Source organism: Perissodus microlepis, chromosome 19 (genome assembly GCF_051167445.1).
Source record: "Perissodus microlepis isolate ML-2025 ecotype Zambia chromosome 19, ASM5116744v1, whole genome shotgun sequence".
Taxonomy (NCBI): Eukaryota; Metazoa; Chordata; class Actinopteri; order Cichliformes; family Cichlidae; genus Perissodus; species Perissodus microlepis.
The window spans coordinates 21771652-21790305 of NC_140479.1; the positions used below are offsets into that span (position 1 = coordinate 21771652).

Below are 18654 nucleotides of genomic sequence, written 5' to 3' on the forward strand. Positions count from 1 at the left end.
CTAAATTGAAAAAGCGTGACTGTAAATGAAGAATGTAAAAGTTGTTCCTCTTAAAATGTACTTGTTACAGTGAAAAGGCACATCTTTTACTTTGATGCAACTTTACTTTTCACAGTTTCACTGCCACTTGGCGAGTAGTTTTTGAGTCTCTGCAGACAAGTCAGCATCTTCGACGTAAACTGCTTATGACTGCGGCAACCTGGTAAGGAGGTTTTTGGTGCATCCTTCTTTGCAACTGCCGGGAAACTCCCATAATCACTTGCAAACAAGTCAGGGGAAACACTGGTGGTTACCAGGGAGTCACTGAATGGTCTCTAGGCCCGTGTGAATCGATTGCACCAACTACTCATGACCACTTAGGGAATACACATTTTTGCACCAGTGGTTGCTAGAAGGTCACTGACTGGCGCCCAATTAAATTATCAGAGAATTTCTTGACTGGTTTGTTGATTTGATGGCATCATCATCAGCTTTTATGTTGGCATTTTTCAACTAATCATCCATTTAATCATGTAAAATAACCTTTAAATGGGACCTATTATGCTTTCATTTCAAGTCTATGAATTTGTTAGAGTAGCTCTGCACAATTTACAGTTCAAATCCTTAATCTTACACTGGAGCCATGGTGCAACTCATAATTTCATCCATCGTCTGCAATACTGACAATGCCGATATACAATTCAAACAGCGGGTCGTTGGGGCTGTTGTGTGCCTGAGACAACCATGTTAGCAAATCTGCTCTCACTAACATCATAGAGAGCCAAATGCAGAAGCGCTATCACGTTACATAATTTTACAAGTATAATTCAATTAGATATAGCTAAAAGCAAGCAGATAAAGTCTCTTCTGGTTCTGGTTAAGAGACCATAAGGGTATATTGCTGCTTACTGTTTTGATTTTGTACAAACCCTCAGACATGAAAGGAAATGGAGACAGTCATACATTACTGGTGTAACTCCAGAACACAAGCTGGTGTTTAAGTGACAGTGGTGCAAGCACTAACCTTGGAAATGTTCACATCCTTCAAAACAAATATCCAAATTACTTCCAACAGTCTCCCAGCCCGACTTGGTTGCATGTCACACACTCCTCTTGTTTCCTGTCTAGATCGACTGTTCTACTGGGGGAATAAACACCCCAAAATAAGTTTTAGTTGTAGCTCTGCTTGGCCAAAATTCTTCTTTTTCCTACTCCCACTTACTACATAAAACTGACATAAAAGCATTTCATGGCTCTTGAAGTAAAAGCTGCACTTTAGCAAGTCTATTTTTATGGCTTCACCATAGCAGCATTGTGCTGCTTCACTTCCCCTGGTCAGGGCAGCTAGCATGAGAAGGAGCTCCAAAAGCAACGTTGGCATGGAGGAGAAAACCAGCAAACCCGGCCCTCAGCGGCCCTTAACAAAAGGCAGCAGTGTAGAGATCCCCTCAAAAGTAAAAGCCAACCAGAGAAGAAGAGGGGAAAGGGCAGAAAGGAGGGGGAAAAGGCTGAAAATAGTCCAGCAGTCTGAGTCTGCATGCATCAATGCCACAATGATGAAAGCTCCAAAAAGAAGCAGACTTGTTAATAGATGGATGGCTGGATGAATATGAGGAGGGATGCCTTGAGGGGAAGAAACGCATCTTAGCAGTTTTAAATATTGTGGGTGAAAGCAAAAGAACAAACTCAGGAGGAACGTCATGTGACACCAAGAAAGGGAAGCAAAGGTCATACACATCAAATTGTGACAACTTAATTAACTTTTTCCATTCAGCAACTTATTTCAGAACTTTCTAAAGGCACAAAAAAGTATCGAAACATCTAAAAACAAGACAAAATAGCAAAGGACAGGAGAGGGTAGGAGACACAGAAGGGGGATAAGTATGTAACAACCCGCCTGTCTGTCTGAACATTCCTCTCTCGGAGAACATGTATATTTTCTGATCACAAGAAAAATAATCCGCAAGAGGAATTTTATTTTGAGAGCCGCCCCGTAGATCCAAGGCCTACAGCAGGCCAGGGAGTAGTGTGTGAAAGCGAGTGTGATGGCGAGACTGTACATGTTCCCCTCACATGCTCAGTCACGATTTAAGTGTTAAATAGTGAAAACACCACATGTATCACCGGGCAGATCGCTTGCAAAGGAAGAACATTTGAAGATCCACACTGCTCAAGTCACACATGATCAAATGAACAAAACTTCACAACCTCCCCCGACACACATACACACAAGATATATGAGGTTACACTTCAGCCAAAATTGATTTCTGAGTTTTTCTTTTGAAGACGTTGATACCGCTATCACTCATCCAAAGTCCATTTGACTTAACCGCAGTCATCTCATGTGCGATTGTAAGGAATCTGACACTAAAATATAGCTGGCAAGCAAAAGCAGGCAGCTACATATTTTAAACTAGACTGCGAAGCATTTAAGTAGTTTTACATTTTAATAAGTAAGCAATTTTGCACTTTAGCTAAAATAAGAAGATCGATACCAATCTAATGTATCTTTAAGCCTACAGCTGCTAGCCAATCAGAGCTGGGGTAGCACAAAGGCTGGAAACAGCTGACCTGGCTCTGCCCAAATGTGACAAAATTACTAATTAACAAGTGATATCTTGTTTGTTCAATCTGTAGTGAAACAAAAAGGTAGACAGCGAGACACAGGGAGTGGTTCCATTTCAAACTGTTAGGTCCAAATTAGAGAAAAAGGGATATCGTAAGCAGCAAAGTGCAGTATTATAGGCAATCATCTGTGAATACCCCAGAGTAAAGTAAAAGTAAAAGCATAACTGATGAAGTCTGATTATGATGCAGAGCAACCAATGAACCTTGGTACAGATTCTTCAGCTTGCTGGGACTCTAAAGCTGGAAGGATGTTAACACCTTTCCTCTGAAGAACATTTTCCCCACATTTGTCTGGGTTCATATCTAACAATAAAAACAACAAATTTCGCATTTTTCACACTGAAAACGAACACTTTGTTCTGAACGTTTACTCGTGTTTTTCCTTCATCACATTTCTGCCGTGGAGGTTCCCAATTCCAGATTTAACGACTGAGATCAAAACAAAAGACACCCGGCACATCAAAGAAAAACGACAAGACAGCACACGCATTCGTTAGTGTCTCTCGGGGCCTCGCCCTAATGTGGCGGCACCTGTATGAGGACAAATAATTACTGGATATTACAAGTTATTCACTTTCTTGTGAGTTTAATCCACAGTCCTTAGCTTGTGTGAAGAGGAGTTATTATGAACTGAGAAAAAGATTTAATCACCTAAAAGTATTACCAAGTGGACACTTTTGGCAACCGCAAATTCAATTCAATAAAAGCTGCAGGTTAAGAATAAAGCTGTACACTCTTGACCTCACCGTGAACTGGACCGGTATCGCCATAGCAAAAGCCTACCAACCACCGTCACGTCAGTCAGTGGCCATTGACTGCAAATAACAGACTAAAGTATTATGATTTCTGTAACTATAAGGCCACAGACAAGAGGTTGAAAGAGACATGTTGCAGCTTTAAGCACATAAACACTTATTAAATTTTAGAGATGGTACCCAAAGCATACAAACCATACTGCTGGGTGAAGGACTTTGGTTCAACATTTAGCCTTTTATGGACATTGAGGTTACAGCGATGCTGGTTACTTAGACATCTGTGTTTGGTGTGTAGGTGGCATGAGGTGGTGTTTGCCCATCTTTTTTTACCACCTGCGTTGGTGGCTTTTAACCTTAAACTTGATCATTGCGAGGCAGTGTGCACCATCTTCCACCAGAAGCATCACGAGACTGAAACAGAGCATGATGTTCACCTTTCTTCTGTCCAGAGCTCTAGGAAGAAGAACATGTCTCGAATCCAGACTGCAATGGCTCCTGAAATATGGCAAATATGCCCCTGAACACCCCCCCCCCCCCTTTTCCTGAGGACGTAAGCCTGTTTCATAGTCCACCCTCCTTCCCTGCTCGGCCCCCAACCCACAGCATTCCTGCGTTTTACAGAGCTCCGAACGCACACATTCTTATAATCACACATGACCCACTCGCATAAAAAATGTTAAGGACATTAATAACACAAGTTTCCACCCAGCTGACCCAGACATGCCTTTTAAGGGTAAGCGGTTCAGATTTCTCTTTTCATTAACTTCCAAAAATACTCCTGGACCAGGCAGGGCAAGAAGGGGTGGGGGTGGGGGGTGGCTGTGAGAGGGGAAAAAAAAAAAAAAAATAGGTAAGTAGGGGGTTCTCTCCCCTCTTCAGGAAAAGGAGAGAGTGAGACAAGATAACAATCGGAAGGAAAGTCAAAATATTGGCCAGTTAACGAGGAGAACTGAAAAAAATAAAAGTGCGTCTGAGGAATTTACTAGTTATGTCTTAACTTTAGCTCTACTCTGTTAAAACGCCTCAGTCCCTTCCTCCAACTCCCTCCCACCCTCCCTCCCTCCGCCTTGCTGTGCTTCCTACACGCTTTTGAAGTCTGTTTCCTTTGCACTTCTTCCCTCTTTTCTTCCAGCATCGACAGGATAGCCATTTTTTTGAGGAGCCTGTACAGTGCAGGAACAGAACAGGCTCACAGGGGACTTTCTGTAAAAGAGCTTGTTGGAGGCTGAAACTGGAACGTAATCCCACGCAGGAACCAGTAGGAAAAAGTAAAAATTACCCAGAGGCAAACCATTTCCCTGTCAGGTCAACCTGAAAGCATGTAAAAGGCAAAAACAGCAGCAGCACCACCACAGTGACCCACATTATCAGTGAATGTGGTCCAAACTCCAAGCCATGTGGGGCAGCCGGCCGATTAAACATTAGAGGACTTATCAAAAGGCAGATATCAAGATACATGAAATGCCACCGCTCCTCTTCATGAACTAAAATGCCATCATCCATGCATCTGCTAAACATTTTCTGTCCTTTGGATGGTTGCAGGGGTGGAGTCTACTCCTAATATGCAGATATAGAACCACCCTTGCTCGCACACACCTACACCCATTTACCTAAAGATGCCTTCGGATGCTGGAGTAAGCCGGAGTATGCAGAGATAACTCGTGCAGACACAGCACAGAGTGAAAACATGCCCGATCCATAGCTGGAGCAACACGCCAGGTCCCAAAATCTTCTTGCTGTGAGGCAACTGTGCTCACCAATACGTCAAAAAAATAAAAAATAGCCATTACGACACAACTTATCTTCAGTGTACCTGTGATAAGCAGCAACAAGATTTATTGGTATTGTTTGCAAAAGATAGACAAGGAGCGAGATAGGAGACTTTAAAAAGCTGGCTTGCATCAGAAACCCGGCTCTGTTAAATCTGAAGACTAAACAAACTGCAGATTACCAAACGACTGTGGCCCTGGGAACAAAGGCCAAATGTAAAAATTTGTGAATCAGCATGAAGTTAACCACAAATAGATTACATTCCAGTTTGCAGTTATGGACTGGATGCTACATGCATCTTCTCATTTGGCAGACGGTTGAGAATCTTAAATGAGGACCAGATGAGGATTTGTGTTTCCCCTCCGTGGTTGCATGTGAAGGACGCTCACATGGTCAACATCAGGGCCGCTACTTGGTTTTGGGGATGCGCGTGAATGAATTAGGACACGTGAAATGTGGCAGTGCGATTTAAAACTTGCGGATAATTCATAAGAAAAAGTCTTTGAGTCTGTGAGAATAATGCATTTGTTATTGAGATTATACTGATCACAACCACGCCTTTTTGGTTGGTTAATATCCCAGTTAGCATAGCATGTTTTACTAAGGTGACTCTAGAAACTAGGTCAAAAAGGACTTACAAGCATTATGGTGCAGCTCTCCAATAAGAGTGGAAAACAAGGAAATAGAAACGTGCCCTGCAAACTCAGACTTCGGGTTCAGCAAATGTTTGAAAAACTCACCTTTTCCCCTCAAACTCGACAAATCACAGTTCTCTGGCAGCACTCACTGATGCATACATTTTATCTGGTTTAGCATTAAACCTGCTCAATCTGGCACATTTTCCCTTTCTTAACCCCCTGTTGTTGGAAAAACTTTCATAACGACCCAGTAACGCAACACAATCTTTTACAGGTCACTAAATACTTGATACGCTCCTTTGACCAATGGGTTAAATGAGTGGCAGAGCTAGATAATATTTGCTACTATGGATGGGAATCCCATAGCAGCTCCAAATTTTCCAGCTCTTTGGAACTGTATGTCTCGAAGCTCATCACTTTTATCTATAAATGCTTGCATGCTTCTTTGACATTTGCACGACCATACAGCTTCTGCACACCCGATTCACATCCAAGCCTTTGTCTACTGTTTCTACACTGTGGTCCGACGCGGTGATAAAAAAAATGTTTGTGCTGAGTCTGAATACCTGTACGGGCCTACTACTCATAATTCTGTTAAATAAAACGAGTTATGAGTAAAGAAATGGCCAAAAGTTGTTATTTTCAGTTGTGATCAGACAAAGGATGGATAAATCCAACGCATGAAAATAAAAGTAAAGCAGTTTTATTTTGAAATTAAAAAATTCCGAACCAATTTCGACATTCCACAAACAAATTCGTGCAGGATTGGTGGAGATTTTAATGTAAATCGTGACAAAATACAATCAAGATTTTAACCTTTAAATCGTGCATTAGCATGAAATTGTACTGCAGATGCTCCACAGTCACGTACACCTACAGATGCAAACAAATGAGATAAGTGCAATATTGAAACCTCCGTAAGTGGCCATTCAACTACACGATAAAAAAGCCCTCGAGAGGAGTTGCGAGGCTGTTTGGCACACTATGAAAGACTAACAATGGAGATTCGTTTACACTTACACACACACTAGAAGGGGTATCAACAGAATCCATTCTTGTCTTGACATTCTTACAGAGTGAGAGCATGTATTAGTGTGTCAGCATATGAGTTATTATCAAGTTGTGTGAACACTCAGGGCTAAAATGTACCTCTGGCTACTGCTCGCTGAGTGACTGACACTCTCAGCCTCTAGGATCTGATGACAGCACTAAGCAAAAGTACCTTCAAATGCAGAAATACTTGCGTAGGCTCACATAAAATGAGCCCATGAATAAACAGAGAGTTCAAAAAGTTTGAACTCCAGCTGGAATCACAGAGCTCTGCCCTGTTTCAGGCCCATCACTGCTGATCAAAATCAACTGAAAATCAAAAAAAGCAAACCAAGATCAAAATAATTCAGCACCTGGAAAAAGACAAGTTATGTTTGGTTTATAACTTCTGCTTTTAGTTCATTGTTTTCATTTTTCCCCCTATTCATTCACTGTTCAAACAGTTAAAGACAGAACTGCACACAGAAACGTGTCTAAAGAGCAGCTTATTTTTTTTATTTTTATAAGTAAATAATAATTTAAGACTGAAATATTTCAGTTAATGAATTCTTAATGTGCACTCTGATGTTTATGATCATGAAAGGGGAATAAACAACACAAGTTTTTCACAAAGGAAATCCTGGAAGCTGAGCGTGTTTTATCATTTATGCTTTAAAAATAAATGACACCGTCAACTGTCAGATTAGCTGCATGTTGATCTTCTCAGATGACTAACTAACTGATTGATTCACTACTCCTTTCAGCTCTTTCTACTTTAAACACATACACACACAGACACGCAACATGTACAATACATCCAGTCAAAGCCTCACGCTGCCGTCATCGTGGCACTAAGCCATCTTCCTACAAGTCTGCTTATACACAGACAGCAGCTCCAGCTGGCCTGCATATTATCAGCAGCAGCCCTTGTCCCGGATCCGGAGTCATTTATTGCATTATCACAAAACACACACATTCATAAAATGTTATGCGCTCACAGGATGAGTGTGGGCTTCAACAGAAGGCGCTCAGAGATCATGATTCATTTCCACTACTTCAAGTAGGCCCCTGGTAGGTTCGTAACAACATCACTTTGCATCCTGCGCTGCTCTATTCCTGGGTGAGAGGGTTACTGAGGGTGAAAGAGAGAGTCTACCTCTAAGAATAACCAACACCATCCGGTCCCAATTCTAGACGAGCTATCTATTACAGCATATTAGGATGTATAGGTTATGCTGCTCGTGTGGGTGCTGACTCTCCCATTTATACCTTTGAGGACTCCTAGAAATGCACCGCTTTCCATTAATCTGATCATATCAGGCTCACACAACTTTGCAAAGCTTCAGACCGCAATCTGACCAGGTCAGACTAACGTAGCTGCACGTGTCCGACCTGCAAGTAATCTGTGGCTCCCTCTGTGTCTGAATGAAGCCACGAGGAACATTAATGTTAAAAGCGACCTACTCAATTAATGCAGTGCTATAATCTGCTATAATGCTAATTGTGACACACAGAGATGGGCGAGAGTCTGGGTGATGAGAGAGAGACCACAGAGCAGAGAATGATCTAACCTACGATAATATGCAGTTACTGAATAGAAGTCATGATTCTATAGGTTTTAGAGCTGTTTCTTATGTGTATAACAGGGAATAGCAACAAGAGGTGTTTTTGTCCCCTCCATTTTTTGATATCATAGGAAAAGGACTGACAGCTATAGTACGGTAGTCCCTTCAATCAATCACAGCAATGACAATATGTGTTCTTATTTCTTTGCACTTGCAACGCATGACGTCAGTGCCAATGTCGTGTAATTCCACACTGATGTGTGATCGCGCAACACTCACAGGAGGGAGTGTGTATAAACCCTGATGTCCGGAGTGGCAGTAATATTACCGTCGACAGGCTTGGGTTTGACATTCCCGGTGGTTTGATTTTCCCAGGCAGAAAACCTCAATATTTAAATTTAATCCCCAGAGCATTTATTTAGCCACTCCGTAATCCACAGGTCCAGTGCTTAGTCTGATAATTACCCTTATTGGACACCCATAATGATTAGTTTTTGGTTTCACCCAAAGCAGTGCAGGCAGTTTCATAGGGCGGTCGCAGCACTTTGCGGAGTGGAAAACCAATCATGCGTGCTATAGCTCAGGTCATAAAAGAGGAGAAAGAGGTATGATTATTACTGCGAATGGCAGGCGACAATCCCCGGAGGGGAAAAAAAAAAAAAAGTGCTGCAAACTCTTTGTGCAACTTTCACTTCTTGGCATTCATTGTAAAGATTGCAGAACAGGTGCTAGTAGTGCTGACACTTCTGCTGTGTCAACATTAACAACTATCATTGTGCTGAGCAGTGGTGTCAAGGAGAGAAGGTCAAAGAGGGCATCTGCTGTGAAATATCCCCCCCCCCCCTGCAAGAGCCAACTGAACCAAACCAAACTTTGAGCGCATTTTCCAGGGAATGGACGCGCCAGAGATCAGACATTAATCAGGGGAAATTTAGACATCTTACTCCTCACTTCGCTGTTACTCTCATTTGATTTTCCCCTTTACATTTCCACCCCAACATTTCCAAACTGACAGCATAAACTGCCAACATTCCCTCCACATGCGGTTTAATAATCCCACCCAGAAATACCAAAATAAGCCCTTTTTGCGCATCTACCACTGTGACAAGCTTCCCTGCAAGTGCCTGTCCGAGCTGGTAGCTCAGCTGGTATGTTCTAGAGCTGGCTGGGAGGACGAGCCTTACTGGAAATTCATCAGGGATTTTTATTTGTCTCCTTCATGTCTCAAACAGGTCAAGGCAGGTCCCCTCCATCTCCTCCCTTCCCCTCGGTGCTCTTTATGAGCCCCACCTGGCAGATTAGTAATCCACCACCACAAGTACCTTTTCTGCTGTTTACACATGCGCACACATTCATCTGTCACCGTTCTGGGGAAGGAATACAGGACACACACTGTTCAGACTACGCCCCTACCACCACCAGCACCACATTGTTTTCACACGTGTAGGCCGATACTCAAACAGAATAAGGATGTATTGTCATGTTAGTACCTTTAACAAAACATCCGAGGGCAGCAGGACATTGCAGTTGTTTTAGTTGTCCTTTAACGTGGCAATTTCAGTTATATTAGTTGACTGAAATGCCTGATTTTGTATTTGCATTCCAGTCTAAGAAAGACCCAGACAATTGGATAAAAACTGTTATCAGTCAGTATTGGTCTTGTTGAGTAATACTAGCTAGCTTTGCCAAAAAACAGTCATGTATATATTCATATTTTTATGTTTCCCCGAGACAAAATGAGAAAAGACACTCAGATTGGACCAGAATTTCAAGCAAATGTCTATAATTTAAATAGGTTATATGTTTCTTAGAGGCTAGATTGTCCACTGTTTAAACAGCTGTGAAATGGATCAATTAACTCTATTCTAACAAGGGAGTTCAAACTTTCCTTACCAACTTGAAAATAAGCTCATTCAGTAGGTGGTCTGTGTGCACCATAGGCTGGTCTGTATGTGGCCCAAGGATGGCTTTGAGCCCAGTTTGTGGTTTTTTAGTATGTAGCTTACAACTGAGCGTAGGCAATATATATATATTGTTTGCATGGCACTCTACAATCACATATCATCATATTGTTCAGTATAAAAACCTTCCGATATGGCAGCAGAGTCCAGAGTACAGACCATGGTATATTCACAGCACTGTGCAGCAGAGTACTCACAGCTGAGCAGACTGCCATGCAAAGTTAAGACATGTTTTCGGCTATGTATTTCACAACTAGTTTGTGTAATGCATTGCTTCAAAGATAATAAACAATGACCACATCACATCCCCTTGTCAACACAACTCCAACACGGGGCAGTGTTTATATCACAATTATTTACTCCCTACACTCTGAAAAGTCTGAGTACATGCAACACACACACACACACACACACACACACACACACACACACACACACACACACACACACAACAAATGTCAAGAACATGTCCAAGCAGCCTCCACACTTCTACTCCATGTTCCGGGCAGTCAGTCTGAAAGGACTGACGTTACTATGTGCATAAAGCAGTAAAAAAACGTATCGAGTGCAGAAGCAGATAAATGCAACCTCATAACAAAAATGCCAAGTGTTACCAAAAGAAGATATGAACGGTTTATGTGCGGCAACATTTTAACCACCTGAGGTTTCCCTGCAGAGCTGGATGCTTCAATTTGGCTTAAGAACGACGACGAGAAGGAGGAGGAGGAGGTGGAGGGCTGAAAAACTTGCCGCAGTTCAGACTTCTGCAGTCCGGACTCCTCGAGTCTCAACAAGCCGCTGTGTGAATCCCCAAATATACACTCCGCTTCTTCCTCCAACCCCAAACACAGAATAAAGACTCAAATTTACCTCAGCAGTTCCACCGCTGGGTCCGGAAAACGCAACGGTAAATCCACAACTTCACGCGGGTTGAGCTCGTGCGGACGGTAGGGCTCGCTGCAGCCGACACGGCCGGGACAAGTTCATCCACATATTCTCATTCAAGACCAGAGAGTTGGAGGCGATAGGGGGGGAACCGCTTTCTGCTTTCCCCCTTTCCCTCAGTCGCTTTCTCTGGTCCTTTCCTCTCGGATATTCCCCTCCCTGATCCTTTTGAGATCAAACCATCACATTCCACCGCGTCCTTAACAATGAAAAAAGGTGGGTTTTCCTTTTCTGTTGCCGGAGGACCCACCCCTCGGGATGACTCTGCCCGGTCTGACCGCAAAGAGAACGCCCTTCCCGGCGTCAAGGTCCCGCCTCTCTCTCTCTCTCTCTCCCACAGAACATACACAAGCCAGGCCGGTGAGGAGGAACGAATCCGAGCTGGATCCTGCATAGATGCAGGCTACTGCTTGTCTCTGAGCAAACGTATCATAAAAACCAGTTGTCTGTGAACGCTGCGTGAACTATTGTTTTATGGCATTTATACCATTTGCAATAGAAGTGACAGAAAAGTCACGGGCTCAGCAGTACCTGTAGCATCCCACAACACTTTCAAAGATCATATCCATATTATTAGGATCCCCCCAAGAAAGTACTGATTACCACAAAAAATATTGGGGCTATAATATAGATGAAATGTCCAAACACTATAAGCTTGTTGGGTTCTATCAAATGTCTCTAAATATGTATGGACTAACCATTATACAAAACCAGTCAAACCACAGTCTTCCCTTACGGGAATAATTAGTATGAGTTCACCTCTCTATTCCCTCTCTTTCAGCTCTCAAAATGTGGTTGTTTAATACGCTGGTGCCACTTGAATGAATACTATAGCATTGTTGTTTGTTGTGCTTTCTTTTTTCCCCATGTGTAACTGTTTGCCAATAGTAATGACTTGTCACAGCCGTCTAGACAAATACACACAAACTAGTCCTGGTTTTCCCCAGAAAGTTTTGGAACAGAGGTGTATTGTTCGCTCTGTTTCTGCAGCACGGCCATGAATTCTCCACTGGGTGTTTATTATCTTTTAGTTGCATGACACTGGAAGTCTGCAAGATGATAAAATATGAATAAAATGTGATAGGCAGCCAGCCAATTAGGTGACGTCATGCCCACACAAACACTCACTCACATTAAGGAGATTGTTTTTGTGTTCCTTAAACAGTTTTACATAATTCCCAAGAACCGTAGCTTTATTTGACAGCACGTGATAACACTATTAAAACAAAACCCACGCTTCTTTTGTTGGTTGTGCTGTTTCCCACTCGTTTAACATACCTCTGTCTCAGAAGTCATTCTAGTCATGTAACTTGACACAATGGGCTAAGAGAGATGTAAATAATGTTTTCACTCTCGGCTGGTGGGGAAAGATACCAGAGATACCAAGGAATCAAAGAGAAATTAAATCCTTTCAGATGATGCTGAAATCCAGAGGCATAGCTGGGCATGCCTGAATGCATGAGAAGCCAACCACAGGTGTACCTGAATATGCATGAGCGCCTATGCATTTTTTATACACTTGATAGGTGTTTGCATATATATATATATCAATATACTTGTCTTCTTCAAAGACAAATAACACAGTATGATAAAAACCTGTAGGATATGGTTTTAATTCTGACTTTCAAGAGCTACTGCTCTGCTGTGCACATTAAAATAACTATTGATCTTTAAAAAAAATCCATCAAGGCAATAGAAACTGAGATGACATGTAAATAAATGGAAAACGGCTTGTTTTATAAGCATGAGTATCGGTCATGTTTCATCCATCTTGAGAGGGTTGGCTCATGCACAGACAAGCTTCTGTCATTTTGGGAATTTGCCTTAATATATCAAGTGATATAAATGTGAATGCATTGCACAGACTGCGATCTAATGCATAAGGACAGGGTTACAGGGGAATGTAATCTCCTACACCGCATGACTCTAGCACGCAGACACAAGCTGATTCAGGAAGAGCAGGTTTCTAGCCAAGATCCTTCCTAAACACAAACACCCTTCAACAGCCAGAAACTTTTTTGTTTCAGTAAGAAGTTATGGGTGAACAGCAAAATTTGAAATCGAGTCAAGTAAAGAAAACCAAAAACAAAAGAAAAAGGTTCCCAAGCAGACGCCGGCATTGTTTTGCTGTTTGTGATTCCCATGTTAGGCATTTTATCTTAACTAGAGTAGCTTGCAGCAGTTGCAACAGCAGATAATCTCCGATAATCCCATGTAGCACACTAAAAATTACAAGCAACCAGTAGCAAGGAGTGTGAGGGTTAGGCCAATAGTCAACCCATGATATGCATTTGACTACAAAACAAGCATGAAAGAAATTAAATGAGAGCAAAGTGGAATCTCCTGCCTAAGCAAATATGGCTTATGGTGGAGCTTTCCTGCTTTATATCCTTTTTATAGTGAGGATAAGGATTAATGTGCTTAATTCACTGTCCTCTCAGGGTGGGTTATAGCCAGTATAAACAGATGTAACCCTGATGGATCAAAATGTGGGGCAGCTTGTCATGTAGAAAAACACTTATCGACTGCCATCAAGCAACCGTTGTGTGTGAAGGCGCCATATTCAAGACAGCATTCCCTCATTGTAATAATAATAATAATAATAATAATAATAATAATAATAATAATAATGTGTGGCTTGCAGTTGCTTAAACAGTCTTTTCCACTTAAAGCAATAAGAGTTAACATCTAACGGCTCTTATTAAGTTCTGATATTTGAAGTCTTAATTTGGAAATACTCAGAATGTCTCATGGGAGAGGAGCGAGAGGGCGAGCGCTCCAAATCCTTTGATACTTAAAAAAAGTCATGTCCTACTGTCAGGTCTTATATCATCTGGAAGTACAGATGCCTCAGTCTGTCTTGTTCACCCTCCCATGGCCCTCTCTTTCTCACTGCAGGGGGACATTCCTCAATCCTCAGCCTCTGGCATGCAGTAAATCTGCCTGAGAGAGACCTACTCTCTCAAGCCTGCCAAAAACAATCTGCTAGGAAAGACGTGCGGCTATTTATCAAAACCCAACCTCATGTTTGCCTTTTGTTCTCCTGACAAGCACACAGAGCCATCAGGAATAAAATATCTTGTGTAAAATAGAAGTCTTTCTTGTCTGCCAGAGGAGAACTACCTCAAGGTCGAGCTGTGGTGACGGAGCCACTGTGAAAAAGGTGTTAATGGGACAAGAGGAGCCTCACACAGGCTGCGCCCTCCTTTATTTAAAACCGACTTTTGAGTGCATAGATCTTACAGGTGGAAAGTAGCCGTAGCTGGCAGCGTTCCTAAAATTTGTCTTTGCACACCTGGATCTTGGGATGAAGGATTCCTTAGACTGACCTGTGCAGTAGTGCAGAACATCAGGGGTCACCTGCATGAATCTGTGTTGGACTCTTTTTGATTTTTCCTGGCTGTTTAAAGGCCGTGCAGAGAACGCTATATGAGAAAAGGAATCAGGGCCTGCAGGTAACGGACAGTGTAATAAAATCAAATCAAATCAAAATTTATTTATATAGCACATATTAAAACAACAGTGTTGACCATAGTGCTTCACAGTCAGTAAAAGCATGATACAATTAAAACAAACAATAAAAGAGGACAACAAACAATAGGTAACAACACAACAAGCTAGACCAGCCAACTAGACAGAATCAAAAGCCAAAGTAAAAAAATAAGTTTTAAGACGTGATTTAAAAGACTGGATAGACTCGGCAGCACGAATATGAACAGGGAGGTTATTCCAGAGTCTGGGTGCCACGGATGCAAAGGCCCGGTCACCTCTCGACTTCATTCGAGACCTAGGTTGTGCTAGGAGCCTGTGGTTGGACGATCTAAGTGCTCTGTTGGGATTGTATAAGTGGAGTAGTTCAGAGAGATAGGTGGGCGCTAAATTATTCAGAATATTAAAAGTGAACAAAATAATTTTAAAATCTATGCGATATTTAACAGGGAGCCAATGTAATTTGGCTAAAATTGGAGTTATGTGCTCATGGATTCTCGTACCTGTTAAAAGACGCGCAGTTGCATTTTGAATTAACTGAAGCCAGCAAAGAGAAGAGTGTTGGAGGCCCGAGTAGAGGGAGTTACAGTAGTCCAATCTGGATGTAATAAATGCGTGGATAAGCTTTTCGAGGTCCTTTAAAGGAAGGAACGGCTTTGCTTTGGAAATCTGACGCAACTGGTAAAAGCTGTTTTTTACCACAGTGGACACTCCGAGGTTTCTTACAGTGGGCGAGAGATGGCTAGCGAGAGGGCCTAGGGCATCAGCTAACTGGTCTAGCGGAGTGTGACTACCAAAGACTATGATTTCGGTCTTATTCTCGTCAATGTAAGAAAATTATGTGATAACCAAATTTTAACTTCATGCAAACAGTTGAACAGAGGTTGCAAAGAAGCAGTCACATCAGATTTCAAAGGTGAATAAATCTGGATGTCATCGGCATAACAGTGAAAGGAGATGTTGTATTTTCTAAAAATTAATCCCAACGGCAACATGTACAAAGAGAAGAGAGCAGGACCAAGCACGGACCCTTGAGGCACACCACAGTAAATAGGGGCAGAAGCCGAGGAGTGTTGCCCCATAGCAACAGAGAACGACCTCTCTGAGAGGTAGGATTTAAACCAAGATAAAACCGTACCTTTGAGACCAACAACATGTTCCAATCTTGATAGAAGAATGTTGTGGTTAACCGTGTCAAAAGCAGCAGACAAGTCAAGTAAAACTAAAACCACAGAATATCCAGAGTCAACAGTTAAAAGAAGATCATTAAAAACTCTAAGTAAGGCCGTCTCTGTGCTGTGGCGAGGTTTAAAACCAGACTGAAACTTTTCATTAATACCATTTGCATCTAAAAAGGCCTGAAGTTGTTTTAGAACTACCTTTTCCAAAATTTTGGAAATAAAAGGGAGTTTGGAGATCGGCCTGTAGTTAGTGAGACCATTAGGGTCAAGATTTTTCTTTTTCATAATAGGTTGCACAACAGCATGCTTAAAGACAGACGGTACACAACCTGATGACAATGATGCATTCAGCAGAGATAAGATACAAGGACCAATAACATGTAAAGCTTCCTTAAAGAAACGAGAAGGAAGAATATCATGCGGGGAACCAGAGATTTTGAGATGATCAATTATATCTTTTAAAGCAGAATAAGACACTGGCTCAAACTGTTGAAAGACAGTCAAGCATTCAGAGGCTGGAACTGGGTCTAAAACTGATGATGAATGAGATGGATGAGAAGCCCTTAAAGCTGAGATCTTTCCAGAAAAATACTTTAAGAATTTATCACAAAGAGCAGGGGAAGCATCCCTATAAGTGGTAGTGCAAGGGTTTATCACAGTAAAGTCTGTGAAATAATTTGTGAACTTTTGTAGGACATGGGCATGAACCATGCCACACCCAGCATTTACCTCCTAAGCTAGTGTGCACATGCAATGTGTACAGTATATTCATGAATTAGGAAACACAAAAGCCAAATACAGTAAAAACAAAGAAAGGCAACACAGAACAGTGCACGCACTACTGTGTACTGAAGTGCCATAAAACAAGAGACAGCAGATTATTCATGACAGTTTGAGTTTAAAATGATCCAAAACGGGGTTCCGGGTTCATTTGTGTAAGTAAGGAATTCCACATGTCGACGCTCCGAACAGAAATTACGATTTCCACAATGGCACCCATAGATGCTGCACATGTTACTGAAATTTATACAAAAAGCTTTAAGAGGAAGCTCACTGCACACCCGGGAAGCCAAATTGTGCAAACATTTATATTATATTTTTATGCTACTGAATATAATAAAATGACCAAAACTAAACACTGTCGTTGTGTGACCTTACTGACTTATTGTCCATAATTCTAATTGCCCATCTTTATAAGGGGCCCAATTTTTGCGGATGCTGCTTCCGACCAAGAAATAAAACAATAACTGCAAGAAGCTTGGGGGCTAGTTCAAAGACATCCACATTTCAGCAATATTTGGCTCTAAATTGGCAACAGGTGTGAACGCTAGCGTGGATGGCTGCCTCTCTGTGTTAGCTCTGTGAAAGCCTGGCGACCTGTCCAGGGTGTACTCCGCCTCTCACCCTATAACAGCTGGGATCCAACTTAACCACAACCCTAAATTGGATGGATGGATGGATGGATAAATCATATTATCATCTAGTTCGCCTTTGCAACCTTACTCACCTTTTCGACTTGTTTCTCAAATCTTAAGATGGGAATCTAAAAGAATAAATGGATATTAAACCTCTGAATTTTGTTCCATCCGCTGTCCATTAATCTTTAGATCTGACTTACTGGCTTAGTTTGAGAACTGAGCTCTGGAAGAAAAACAAACTGACACCATCTTCTTATTGTTGAGCATGTTTTCAAACCATGCGCTGCCATGGACTGTAAATGATGGAGACATCTTTTATGTATTTTACTGGACTCCATTGTCCCAGTGCACTGTTACTGACAATAGTGCACTGTGACTGTGGAGTCGATCTCTGCAGGACAAAGCCTTCAATATCACATTCACATAAATGCAACTCAGAGCTGCCACTTAACCCAGCCTGCATCATGTGTTTGGACTCTGGGAAGAAATCAGAGGACTCATAGCAAACCAACACAGGCAAGGGGACAAGATGAAATTCAACACACTGAAAGGACCTCACTGGCTATTGTTTAAAATATATTCAAGAACATCACTTATGCAGGACCACACTTTGAACCAAACCACATCTCATATGAGCTGCTCTCCGTTTCATGACCGAGACAAATCTCAGTGACTTACTGTGGAATCTTTTTGAATCCACACCCAAACCATGAGCAACAAGTTGCATGTGAAAAGATTTTTACAGTTTATACCCTGCAATGGCACAGCATGTCTGGCAGTCATGAAGGGCACAACCACCAAAAAGCTCTGCTGTCTTGCTCCACTGCCAAGCCATAATTACAGCAATAAGGTTGGAGAGGCTCGTTAACCTTAATCTAGGAATTATACTGTGGCACCAGGGAAAGGAGGACGTGTTGTGTTGTGTGCTTGTACATAGGACCTGGAATTAGACATTTACCACAGAGGGGGGCTGGTGCTGCTTTGAACTACGCCGAGTGAGAGTTGTGGTTCATGCAGTTCACAGAGCGCCGTATAGATCCTGCTTGAAACTCTTACCTACTGTGCACTGTTTGAAATGGAGGGAAAGTCCTTTTGTTAGTCTCCACCTCCATCGTGTGGTTTAAATGTAGCATTGCTCACTTATCTTATATACAATGTTTTGTTCATTAAGCCCCACTTGACCTATGAATATCTCAAGGATAAAAATGGCAACTAGCTGAAGGGAAGAACAAGTGTTGTTTCTACACATAATAGACAACTTAGCAAAAAACAATTTTAGCAGCCAGTCGCAAAGAC

At 41.9% G+C, this 18654-nt stretch overlaps 1 protein-coding gene across 3 annotated transcripts in view; it reads right to left on the minus strand.

The window, feature by feature from the left end:
• Nucleotides 1–11581, minus strand: part of luzp1 (leucine zipper protein 1) — a 51389-nt gene extending 39808 nt beyond the window's left edge. For 2 of the 3 annotated variants that reach the window (XM_084914696.1, XM_084914697.1), the window contains exon 1: nt 11196–11581. The gene's annotated coding sequence lies outside the window, so the exon portion shown is untranslated. The other variant, XM_084914698.1, reaches the window with a different exon arrangement.
• Between the last annotated feature and the right edge of the window lie 7073 nt (nt 11582–18654).